Source organism: Eucyclogobius newberryi, unplaced genomic scaffold (genome assembly GCF_026437365.1).
Source record: "Eucyclogobius newberryi isolate DKJ021-1_F unplaced genomic scaffold, fEucNew1.0.hap1 SCAF_12, whole genome shotgun sequence".
NCBI lineage: Eukaryota > Metazoa > Chordata > Actinopteri > Gobiiformes > Gobiidae > Eucyclogobius > Eucyclogobius newberryi.
Window position 1 is genome coordinate 22,245,144 of NW_027315746.1, and position 13,623 is coordinate 22,258,766.

The following is a 13,623-nucleotide window of genomic DNA, read 5'->3' on the forward strand; positions in this document are numbered from 1 at the left end:
AAATCTGTTCACATGCACTTGACTTCAAGGCACAATGAATCCTTTCACCTGTACTTCATTCATGTACTTCGGTCTGACAGTCCAACTCATAATAGAGTTGGTGAGTTATATAACAGAAATCCAATTGCACATAATGCAATGTACAATGATTTTGGAAGATCTAGTCAACTAGAAATGATGAAATAATGATGGTACTTCAAGAATGAGCATTTAGTCTATTCATAGAGGCCTTTACTGTAGAAACAATAGAATACCTGATAAAACGTGAATGACATGCAAAGTCTCCTGCAGCTCCATGTTACAGGAAAAATACATTTAAATAATCTCTGCATCAGAGCACAACAAATACCTGCTGAGGACGTAGATGCAGAATATTGTAAATGATATGAAGACTGCCCCACCTGATTGCTTAACTTTACATTCTTACATTGCACATTACACTTACACTCTCAGTGATAATGTGGGACACACATCGTCATTCCCTTCGATTGCTCTGTCAATTATTCAGAGGAAGTCAGAGAAAGGAAAATGAACGCAGTCAACAATGCATGTCACGTCAATGTGTCCAACCGCCACTGTGTGCTAAAGTGGAATTGACTTCTGTTCATTTCCCAAATAGCACATATTTGACTGGCCCAGCGCTGCAGGGGCTACAGGAAGCCCAGTGACACACAGTCGCTCGCACACTCTCCATTTCTCCATTTCTCTGCAGGGAATCAATGATGTCTGCTTAATTATTGGGTGAATTTAATCAGCGGCACAGCGGTACTTACTGCCTTGTGACCCACTGGCTGTCAGGAAGTCACTTGCTTATCAAAAGTTAGTGCTCTAATAACACTGTAATAATTAAGGAATAATTAAGAATACAAGTGTTTAAATTACAGAGGTAAAGGTAACAAGTGTTCTATGGTGCACCTACAACTATTAGAACTAAATTCATAATGTTCACAGGAAATCAGCATTTAATAAATCCCCTTAAAACTATGGTTACGGAAATATAGGTGCCAGTTTTGTTCTGTTAACTGTTTAACTCTAACCAAATATTGTATTTAAGATGTCAAAGTAAATTAGATTGATCATATGTCATATTGATGGATGGATGATACAGACCTTTAATGACACCTTGGCTAATTGGCAGAAGTGTGTTTTGGCAAATGATTTAAATGGCTTAAATACCGGTAACTCTAATTAACAGACATAAAACATACATGTAATTTGTTAAGTCATGATTTGCTTTATCTTGTGAAAAAGAAAACATTTAATACAAGAAGTACTAAGTAATATATGAAGTGAAATGTGAAATTACCCCAGACAAATGTGTGACTGCTAAATGTGCCTAAGCTGAAATTAAATATATCTATATATTTTAGTTCAGCAGTTAATACGTTACCAGACAACAAATGGTTATTATCCGTTTTTCACGTGCAATGAACTGTGTTTGAAAGCAGTGGTGTTTCAACTGGCTAAAGACAGCAGTGCTCCAATTTGTGACTGAAATTAGACTTGGTCCTGGGACAAATGGACGCAGCAGAAGCCAGGGAAAGCATAAGAGACTTTTACCCGGGCTCACATTGCATGTGGGCCAGCTCCAGTGCAGTGACCACAGCCTTTCTGTAGCATTAAATATATGAGAGGAGCTCAGATTGCATGCCGTGCCGTGTGATTGGGTCAGTGAAGGTGCAGCGGCACTCCCGATTATTTCCATTGGAGACCGCAAGCCTTTTCCCAGTAATAATGATTCATCATCACGTGAGCATGTGGCCTTGCATCAAAGCCAGTGACCACAACAGCACTGCAGAGCTCTGATGTGCAACACTGCTCCAACACAGCAGCCGGAAATGCACCGCAGGCAATGTGAACACAAGACTATGAAGGCACCTAAAACTTGGAAAATACCTTATCATAAATCAAAAATCATATATGCAATCTCGTTTTTACTGAATTTGCAGTGGTTGTCAATCATAGTTGCAGAGAACAGTTAAAGGTGGTATGGACAATTTTTTTCAGCAATTTTTTTATCATATTTCCTCGTGGCGTGGATAAATCATTTGTCCTGCCACGTATCAATCATAAAGCGCACCTATCGCTCACCTGCAGCCCACGTTTCCGCGTGCCTAAGCGCATGGATCTATCATAATATAGTTCCCTCAGTGTACGGGGCAAAATGAAGACGGAGAAAGACAGTTCGAGCTGACGCAGAAGTGGACAGAAATCTACGGGAGACGAGCGATGCGATGCGCTCCGATGCGCTAATAAACAAATGCACGTGTGTGTTGTATCAGTCTGCACGGGGGAGTGCGCATGCGCACTCCGCCTGCGTTCTCAAATCGCCGAAAAATCGTCCATACCGCCTTTAATATAATAATAAATAATCGGATAAGCTCAATAACATGAAGAAACATTTGTGTCTATTATTTACTACACGTCTCTCATCCCCGTCTCATCCATCCCTTCCCTGTCTAATAAAGCCTAAACAAACAACATCTTAAAAATAAAAAAAATACATTAAAAAACCAAGCAGTTCACATTTGCTCTTACTTGAATACTGCATCCACAAGATATTTCAGCCTTTTCAACAAAGCAAGAAATGTATTGCAACCAAAATGTCAGGCTTTCACATCTCACATCCCACGTCCAACTCCACAGAACCTGCTGCAACTGCACTTAACTGACCTCTAACTTCAGAAAGAGGCTGAGCAATTAACTGCTCTCTAAAAATGTTAATCAGGTTCAGGCATATTTTAAAAGCAAACGTACTTGAAGATAATTCATGTATCCAGGGCACTTTTGGCTGGACATTTCCTACTATTGCCTACAGTTCCACACCTCTCCTGACAAACTACACATAAGGACTGAACACATAGATAAGTATCAGAATAAAGCAGCAGTTCCTCAGTTAATCCTGAGCCAAGCAGGCAGCAAACAGCATCTGCCTCTCGCTTCCGAACCGTTGTTGTATAAACAGACTCAGAGCATATTTACCCTTCAGCTAGAGGTGTCTCCAGAGCCAGCGCGTTTGTATATCTGAACGCTCTTCACAGGCAGCCTGGAGGGGGCCCACGCCGCAACTTTGCACTTTCTACTTCATGGCGGGGGAGAAAAGGCATCTTCCATCACAGGTCACTTACGGCTCTTCCACCTTTAAGAATATGCAACCCCGTGCTGCTCCGTGGCCGAGTGGATAGCACACATGCCAGGCTCCACATGCAGCCGGCTGCAGGGTTGTGAGTTTGAATCCAGTCATTCGGAAATGTCCTGCATGTCCTTCCTTCTCTCAATCCAATTTCATGTTATACTGTCCTGTCTAATTAATTCTGCAAGCTAAAATATACATTAAAATACAGGGGGAAACACATTAATAAGATATGTAAATATTGAAAAAGATAGAAGAGAAAGCACTAAATAATAATAAGTTGAGCATTTGCCCCTTAGATGTATACTTAGTAGTGGTATATACATGATGTACTAATACAACACAAGAACATGTGCCTCAAGCTGTCAAGTACTACCTCTCCAGGGTATTCGGTTGAACTCTGAACTTTGTGGAATTTGGGTCACAGCAGAAAAAGAAGCAATTTCAGTTTGCACAATTTGAAATAGGGTCCACAGAGAATATGTCTCTACAGTTTTGTTGGATACATAAATCACAGAATGAAAAGATTTCACTTTGTCGAGACATGACACTAAAGCTTTTCTTGCAGATGAGTAAAAAAAGCCACTCATCTTAAAGAACCATGAAGCTTTCTCTGTATTATTTCACCTGGGCGGTCTACATTTCTCCCAGACTTTTATGATGTTATCAGTTCTGTCAGCTCCTCTCTTCACTCGCTGTTTAACACACAGTAAAACAAAGCACCCGAGTGGCTGAAAAAGCAATCCAACTCCTGTCTAGCTTCTTTAAATCACTCCTGATATACAACCCACATCCGTTTTAAACATTTCCAAACACATTCAGCCCAATCAATGAAGTGATTGAATTAGACAACATCAAATCGTCTTTCGTCATTGGTGGAGAATAAAGCAGCGAGCTGCTGTTTAAAGTCCCTTCCATTGATTCTTGTTTTTCCCGCTCTCAGCACTGTCACTTTACACGCCGGAAGGCTGCGTATGTGAAATTTACAACAGCTCGCCGACCCAGGCATCCCATCCAGCAAATACTGCAAACTTGCTCTTCCATCAGTATTTTAATATACGAACCCCAAAGCTGCGAGCTGACAAATGTCCACATAAAATAAACATCAGTGGCACATCCATCGCCCCATATTGTAAATAATGTGGTTTGTGGAAGTGAAAAGCTATTTCTACAAAAGGACAGGGTTTGTTAAAAGGGTCATATAACACGTCAAATCAACCAAAGGCTTAGCAGTCAAATAACAAGAATCTATTAAACATCATCTAATAGTAGCTCTAATTATGCATAATAAAATAAGCTGTTAAATGCATGTTTGTGTAACAGTTGGCTCTAATCCCCAAGGAAGATATTTAGTCAGGGTTTGTGAAGTGAATTATGCAAAATAGTGAAATTATATACATAATTGTAGCCACAGCACAAACGCACAAAGATAACCCTAACCCAGTGTTACGAGGTTCTTTAATGTACAAAACCTGGACAACTCTAATGAAGAAAAGCAAATAAAACTAAATATCTCTGCATCTTTTTCTGACACTTGTCCAGACACTAATGGGCTCCAGGTCCTACTCCCTCAGTCTCCTAACGATAAGTAATGACAGTGGCTTAGTTAACACAATAAACACAGACACAGAGAAAAAACAATCCCCCTACAATGAACATTATGTAAATTATTAATTACTGCACAGACGATCGCAATCTTGTTCCGCTGCCCAGTGGCTCTCAAAATGTGAACGATTTCCGACTAAAGAAAGTGAAGATTATCCTGACACGGAGGGATTGTGGGGAAAATTGCACAATTACCACCTGCTCCTTCAACAATTTACATTTGCAATTAAAAAGTAGTAAACGCAGGCTCATGGCCAAGCGTCAGAAACAGTTCCCTGGCAACAAAACAAAGAATGAAAAATGAGCCGACATATGAACAATCTGGCTTTGTTCAACTCAATGAGAAGTCAGTATTTAATGACCACTTTTTACCAGCGTCCATAGACTTTCTAATTCTTCCTGTGCATTTATCAAAAGAATATATGATAATTTTAATGTAAAGAATTATCCTTTCACTGAATGATACATGTTCTGGTGTCATTTGCCTGTATATGTCGTCTCCTGATCTGCACATGCAAGTAATAAGTGAAGTGGAAAAGATGAACACTAAAAGATCAAGCGAGCGGAGTGACAAAAGCGCAGGGAGAGTCCGGTTAAGTGTCGGGGAGAAGAAAAGAGCACCGGGGAGAGCAAACGATCGCTCAGATTCAGTGTCTTCTTCTAATGACGGCCAAGCCACGCGGGAGGCAAAGATCGTCCCGGTTTAGTACGTGATGAATCCAGTGGCTGATAACTTTGCGCCTCCCTGTGCGTCCTCCACACCGGCGCAGGAGAATGCATCTGGGATATGATACAGTCCACTTCTCACTTGGCAAACAGAGAGGCTGAGCTCGTGGGGCAGTGTCCACAGAACCAAGGCAATGAATACTTTGCCATTAGAGGGAATATGATGAATAGCATTCACTAGAAATACAGTTATAGCCTTCAAACTGATAAATTAGAGATGTGATGTGGATGAATAAAATATGGCCAAATGATGATGTACATAATGAATAAAGGAAAAGGGCATGTTGTCTTTTACATTGTAAGTTAATGGTTTAAAGTTTTAAATCTAAATTACTATATCTTTAATATAGGACAGAAGCATTTGTTTGTCTCACGAAAATAAATCCAATACAAATGCCACTATATTTCATCTTAAACCAGTTGTGTCTCTATTGTTACCATTTATTAGAAAACTAAATTCTACACAATAATTTACTGCATTTTTTTGGCCAATAACTCATAAAATATATCTCAAAACAAAACATTTTTGAGTGTTAGAAAATCAGTATGAAACAGCAGTAACGGGCTCTGACCCGCATCCATCACGACACAGCAGTTTTGACAAAGTGCTTTCCCATTAAACTGCATCAATTAATTTCCTCCTGCAACTTTTAATGACTTCATTAGATAGCTGAAGTGAAAGCAGTTTATAGACTGGGCTCTTGTTTAAAACTATCCTCCCAGCGCGGACAGAAACGCACTTTCAAAGCCGTCTGCATCACCCACCAGCAGCATGTTTGTGTCGTTAAGCAGCTATTGTGGTGTTCCTCTCTGCCCAGCGTGATAACGCCGTGATTGATGCTGAGCTTTTCTAGCTATTCACCTGACACACAAAAAAACACACAAAAAACGTTGGCAAAATCAATGCACGGACTGGACGAGCAGAAAAGCGATGCACATAAATAAACTTTGTAAAACGCACGACGCGAGTGCAGCGCCCCAGCCAAAGTTACCTCACCTGCGCGGAGTGGCCGGTGACAGCTCCACAGTGTCTGCCCCGCTCGCCTCGCTCCGGTGCCGGGGCGGAGTAGCTTCTGTCTCCTCTGTGGCTGCGGGGCTCACTCCGTTTGCATCGACGCACGGGCCGTGTGTCCGCGCTCCTGCCTCTGGTGCTGAGCTCCGGCCACACGCAGCTGCAGTGAGGACTGAGAGGAGAGGGGGAGAGTGCCACTCTTCTCTCTCTCACCCTCTCTCTCTCAGTCTATCCCCCTCTCCCGCTTTCTCTTCTCTCTCTCTCTCTCTCTCTTCTCTCTCTTCTATCTCCCCCTCCTCTCTCTCCCTCCCTCTCTCTCCCCCCTTCTCTTTCTCTCTTTCTCTTCTATATCTTTCTCCCTCTCTCTTTTCTTTCTCTCTCTCCCCCTCAGCTCTGTCTTTCTCTTCTTTCTCTCTCCACCTCTTCGCTTCTCTCTCTCTCCCTCTTCTCTCCCTGTCTTTCGCTCTCCCCCTCTCTCTCTCCCTTTCTTCACCTCTGAGCTCTTGCTCTCTCCCCACTCTCTCTATCTCTCACCCTCTCTCTCTCAGTCTATCCCCCTCTCCCGCTTTCTCTTCTCTCTCTCTCTCTCTCTCTTCTCTCTCTTCTATCTCCCCCTCCTCTCTCTCCCTCCCTCTCTCTCCCCCCTTCTCTTTCTCTCTTTCTCTTCTATATCTTTCTCCCTCTCTCTTTTCTTTCTCTCTCTCCCCCTCAGCTCTGTCTTTCTCTTCTTTCTCTCTCCACCTCTTCGCTTCTCTCTCTCTCCCTCTTCTCTCCCTGTCTTTCGCTCTCCCCCTCTCTCTCTCCCTTTCTTCACCTCTGAGCTCTTGCTCTCTCCCCACTCTCTCTATCTCTCTCCCTCTCTCTCCACCTCTTTGCTTCTCTCTTCTCTCTCTCTCCCTCTTCTCTCCCTCTCTCCAGCTCTGAGAGCTCTCTCTCTCTCTCTCTCTCTCACTCTCTCGCTCCCTCCCTCCTTACTCCCACTGCTTCTGTCGCTCTTACCAACAAAATGTCCCACTATCCCACCATCTTCTTAGTGTTTCTCTATTGACCCATCTGTCTACGTCTCACATACTTGATCTAAAAACAGTGGCTTTACCATTGCAACCTCTAGTGGCTGTGCTGGAAACACAATTAACAATTAAATGTTAAAATGTGAAATATGTCTACAGGAAGGTAATGAATATGTTTCAGGATTTGGAGAGGGGCTAACAATACAGAACAAGCATGAAAATGTTACACAAAGCTAATTGCATCTCTCATGACAGGGAGGTCCACCGGTTCTTGAAGACAGTAGTGAGCATCTTTTTTTAAACAGAAGCAATTCATGAGAAATGGAAGCAGAATAAACATTTATTTTGACAGTTACATTCATTATTTCTACAACATTCTTTCACGCCACAAAGGTTTACCCACAACTGTCGACCTAGTACTAGATGGTGTAAGAACTCTTTTGATGAAGATTTATCAGAATTGATTAGTGAAAGTGGAAGGGCTGATCAAGGCAATGATTAAATCTATTTGCAGACTCTGCACTTGCCAATGTGCAGAAGACTCTATCTGCTAACATGTCGGTCAAATAAGAGTCTGCATATAAACAAAAGTGTTAAACATGGTCAACCATTCAACAAATAATAATAAGCCGAGTATTGGATTTAGAAATTGGATTTAGTACTGCAGATGGATGGAATTAAAATTAAAATACAAAAATACATAGTACATTCCATACAGAAGGTTAGATATCATGGCAGGGCACCAAACGTTTACGCTGTCCAGGGCAATAAAATGCTGCAGTGTGTGTATACTGATCCACTCAGACTGAACCTGAGTGAGATCTGAGTGAGATGTATTCCATAAGTTCTACAGTATTATACATGGACAGCCTATAAAGCCCAACTCCACACATGTCGGTTCAGTGTCTCGAGGGCACGATGACCCGACAGAAACAGTGTCATATTTTCACACCGCATCACTTATCAGGAGGCGAGTAGAAGAAAGGGAGATGCACTAAAAATATCCAGGGCTTTCTGGCGGATAGCGTGATGATATTTGTATGTGTATTGGAAAAGGCCAACGTGTGGGCCGAACGAGACACTGGCCTAGATAGAGATCCATAGGGCCCAATTAGTCAGGTACAGAATGAAAAGGAGAGAGTGGCTGTCACAGTTGATGAACACTTCTCCTGTTGGCTTACAGGCGATCACCATCAGAAACTCGTTACAGGTGTAACACTAGGGAACACAGATGAGAGGTAAATGTATGCTTATCCTTCACATACAAGGATTAGCAGCATTAATAGTCGAACATGTCAAAGCTAATTATTCATAGTGGAAGTGATCAAACAAATTGGTTAAAGTAAATGTTGTCCGAATAGGGAGATTTGTCCTCTGTATTTGTCCCATCCTTAAACGCCACTGGGGGAACTTAGTGTGGTCCCATCTCCAGATCTCCAGCTCGGCTTGGTCAGGACCTTTGATGGAGCATGTTTAGGATTGATGGGGAAACTGGAGTGCCTGCACAGAAACCCTAACCCGGGAGATAAACCCCAGGACGTTCTTGTTTGGAGGCGAGAGAGTCCAAAACCTGTAGCTGATATTAAACTTAGCTGTATTGCATGAATTTAGGGACATCGCCTCCTAGTTATTATACTTAATGCAGTTAAGATCACTAGAGATTAAGACTCTGTTGTTGTCCTTTTTTTGTCTTCTTTTTTTAAGGATTCTTGTTCCGTAGACTTTATTGGACAGGACAATGTGGCCAGAAATGGGGACGTGACTGGGGAAGGACATTGCAACACTTTGTCGGAGCCAGAATTGAACTTGCTGGGCCAACCTGTCAGGCAACTGCAGAAAAATGCCTGGCCTATGGATAAAACATAAGCAAAAACATTTTTATGTGAGACAGGCTCCACCACCTCGTGAATATTACAAAGCTTATAACAGATGTCATATTTTATTTATTGTCTGTTGTGTAAAATGTTTCTCATTATTCTTGAAAAGCCATAGCAATATACATTAGTTTTAAATAGCTATTTCTATGCAGAACACAATAAAACATACTGTACGGGATCCAGGGCTAAAGGACTGCTGTAGTGGCTCAGAGATGTATTTATCTCTATTGTTGCACGAGAGCGATGTGCGTGAGACAGTTCCAAAAGTCTATAGCTGTTCATTGTGGGATCGTTGTCCTTCACCAATCCGAAAATGACTTCAGTCACATATAGAAGGTGACATTTTCTTGCTCTTGCACTGAACTGAAATGTGGATTTGGATGTAAATCAACTACAACTCCAATGTTAAAAGTTCTGCAGAAAGTTACGGCTTGCAAAACAATAAAAAGTAAATTATGCAGTGCTTTTGTTTGCAGCTACGCAACTTTCCTGTGCCAACCGGTAAATATTGGCTTATAGTATTCAAATGAAAGATAGATTTATATGTGTAATGAAAGAAGATTATTTTTAGGGATGGAACCAGATCGTGTACCACAGATAAAATTAGCACAAGACTGCACACGTGAGTGGAATGATCTCTACAAAGATAGTGTGTTGGCTCAGACAAAAAAAGGGTTAATGCTGAGTAGTTACATCTCTTGAGAAGCTGTCATTCCAAAAAACAGTGTTACAATGACACCAAAAATAATAATTAAAAAAGAAGAAGTGAGGTCAAAATTGTTAACTGAACCACACAATTGAATCATTATAAACTATGTCAAATCTTGTCTCGTTTCGCTCTCCCCAAACCAATCCCTATTTATTTCCATTTTGATGCTGGCAAATGCCTGAAACAGTTTGGACAGAGTAAACAACAAAACAGCAGAGGCCAGACAAATGATTATGTTAATAGAATAAGCAAATCAAAACTGTTTAGACGCGATATATCTGTAAGCGCGGTACATTTTATGTGCACAACACTAACCTTTACATAGAAAGGAAATTCAATTATGAAACCTTAATAGGATTTAACTCACAGCCGTTCTTTCTGAAACGCAGTGGAGGCAAAAGGGAGTAAAAAAGTCCTTGGTTCATCATTAAATAGAGACAAGGGCATCACATAGACACATAGTGAGCGCCCGCAGAGGAGCAGAGATGCTGACGGGACATAACCACTCCCACACCACAGTCAATAAGGCGTTCTCATGATTTAACTTTGGTACTTGAAGGTGCCAATAATCCAATCATTGTATGTCTGCTTTTAATAGATGCTATGGGACCGACAACATCAACTCTGCGTGTGGAAAATCATGGTCAATTGATGCGCCGGTGAAACATTGAAGCGCTCAGAATTGTGTAAATGGATCATGGCACGGAGGGAAAATCCTTTTTTGCTGCTAAATCATTTGCTGGTATTGCAAATCAATCCTTGCTTCAGTTTATGTCTGGAGAGAGCTGAGTTTTGCCAGAAATTAGTCTGCAAAAATAAAGAAACTGTAAATTAACACACAAGACAACATTTTGCAGATATTACAGGCTATAATAAAGTAGTGAGTGGAAGTTAATTATATGTTAACATATTTTTGAACGCTGTGTATTTTCTTATTTATTTCATAGCCACTTTGTTCATTTCACAAACTGGAACTACTTCAGTTTGGCAAGGAAAATGTTTAAAAATGTGAAAGATTCAATTGAATGTTGAACTGAAAACTAATAGGTTTTCAATATAATGTGTGAATTATATCATATGTTAGTTTATTAATTTATGCACTGGACAATAACGTAAAAAATAAATACTTAAACATGGCCCAACTTTTATGCATGTCTGAAAATATGTTGAATAATTTGTGCATTAAGAAGCCCTAATAGGTCAATTTTGTATTTAAAGAGAGCTTGATATGATCAAAGGTTTCTATTTTGGATCAGCACTCTCTGGTATATCTGAGGCAGCAATTCCAAAAACATGACTGAAGCTACAGAGTCGGCAAAACTCCTCAGCGCTGGATACATTTTTCATATTTATAGAAATGTGTTTGTAAAATGAGATGTTTGAACTTGTTTCAATTGTGCCACTACATTTCCCCACAGTGCTTACATGTCCTTTCATTACGAACATTGTTATTTATTGTTTTCATTTCAGTAAAAGGCTCCGGAAAATTGCTAGCTGAATAAAAATGAAAAATATGTGTCAGTGTTGAGAGGAAAGGGATTTATATCAAATGTGTGTGGAGGCTTTTGTGAGGAGCAGCATGTCTAGACTTGGCAGGCTTCAATTGCAGTGCTATAGAATGTTTAAAACTAGGAAAGAAGTGGGATCTTTGAAACATTTGCTTGAGCGTGTGCGCGATTCTATAGGTTATTATGCAAACTAACGGAGTCAAATTGAAGCACAGATCTTTGGCTCACCCTCTGTGAAGTATTCCAAATGCAGTACTTACTTGTTGGGAGAAAAAAAGTTGTCGATTTAGCAGCATAATAATACAAACTTGTAACACTTTAGAATAAACACACATTAATAACCTCAATAAAGCATGAACAAGTCTAAATTAATAAATTAAAGTATTTCATTAAAAATGGTTCAGGATTAGTAATTAATATCCTCATCTCTAAACTCTCAAAGCTGGGATTGTCACACTGCGAGAGGAGATAGCTCTATTATGTGCTGTCTGCGTCTAATTTTAGAGCAGGAATGTGCCATTATTGTGACAGCAAAACTGGTTCTGTTCTCAGAGAGTTGTGAAACGTGCTCATAAACTCATTGCGGTGAATATTTAGGGGGCAATGAATGCATTAGGTCAGTGAGCGATACATGTGGACCGCTGCAAAGACATTAAAATAAACTAGTTCTTTTTGTGCTTTAAAGAAAGGCTTTTTCAGATGGTAAAGTCAAACTTGGTGGACCACCCTAGTACATCCAAGATATAAAGCAAGAAATAAAATATTTTAACAATACATGTTAATACATGCCTTATTTTTGTCACAAAGTCACAAAACTTTCACAATATTCTCTTTGTGGGAAAACACAACGTTTACCCAGTTTTAATTAAGTAGTTACTAAGCCTGTCATTCTCAAAGTAATTATATTTGTTCAGAATGAACTAAGTGTGTTCGTGCTTTGTTAATGTTAATTAAGGTGTAGCTATTATAAAGTTGTAATGGTACTGATTAAAAATCTGTGCTGTGTCGAGTGAGTTTACAGGTTTGGTGCAAATTGTCCATCTGACAACCAAACACTTTAGTTGTAGAGTTGTAGCAATCCAATGTGTCCAGAATGTGATTTTTAAATCACAGGTGGCTGGGTTAATATAAATTGCTGGAGATGTATAAAGGTTTACCATGAGTGCAGAGTTGTTTGAAAGTATCTTTCAACGTTCAACTCAGCTCATTTTTAAAGTACCACAAGCATAATGTGGTTTTTCAAATGATTGTGAATAAACTTTGAATGCTATAATGTATTATTAAAGTAGGTTCAGGAGCAGCGCTTCATCTCCATTTATGTGAGACCTAGAGACAGCAAAACTCTTTTGCTCAAACTCTCATCCATTGTTAGCCAAAGCCATGAACAGTTTAAGAGCATTCGTACAGTCTGCTCAATGATCCCCTGTGTTTTTGTTGGACTACTTTTTATAGCTGTGTTCAAACAAGACATATGAGATTAGCCCATTATGGAAACCCAAAGTAGGACAAAGGTACTACCTCACCTCTGTCAGGAGAGCAACAAGGACAGCAGTGAGTATGCTTGTGGCATGTCCTCATTACTGTCTAATTCAACTGTATTTCTAAAGAACTATGATACTTTTCTTCTTTTCAGCAGCTTTTGCAAATGATTTGGTCTGATACTTATGCAAATTAGTCTGATCAATGATCAAGACTTATTTTTATAATTTTATGGAACATATTTTTGATTTGAAATCACAAAAACAATTGACAAATTACAGTATTCTTTAACTGTTCCATTATTTCTGTACTGCAAAGAGTACCAGCAGAACAAACAAGCTTCTCAACAGATATGTTATAATTCATATTTTTACTGGCACAAGAACAACTTTGTAAATAGAGGACAGCAGTACAAATAAACAGAACAAACTCAGATTATATAAGAAGAGATGTGAAGAGCACAGAACTGGATCATGTCCAAGGAGAGGAAGAAGATTGAAGAAAAGCGGGGGAACATTTGGACAGGGAAGTGAGAGAGAGAAAAACAATTAGACAAGACACAAA

At 40.1% G+C, this 13,623-nt stretch overlaps 1 protein-coding gene across 2 annotated transcripts in view; it reads right to left on the minus strand.

Moving 5' to 3' along the window:
- Window positions 1–6,526, minus strand: part of tnr (tenascin R (restrictin, janusin)) — a 127,201-nt gene extending 120,675 nt beyond the window's left edge. For both annotated transcript variants that reach the window (XM_072441462.1, XM_072441463.1), the window contains exon 1: window positions 6,462–6,526. The gene's annotated coding sequence lies outside the window, so the exon portion shown is untranslated. The remainder of the gene's footprint in view (window positions 1–6,461) is intronic.
- Between the last annotated feature and the right edge of the window lie 7,097 nt (window positions 6,527–13,623).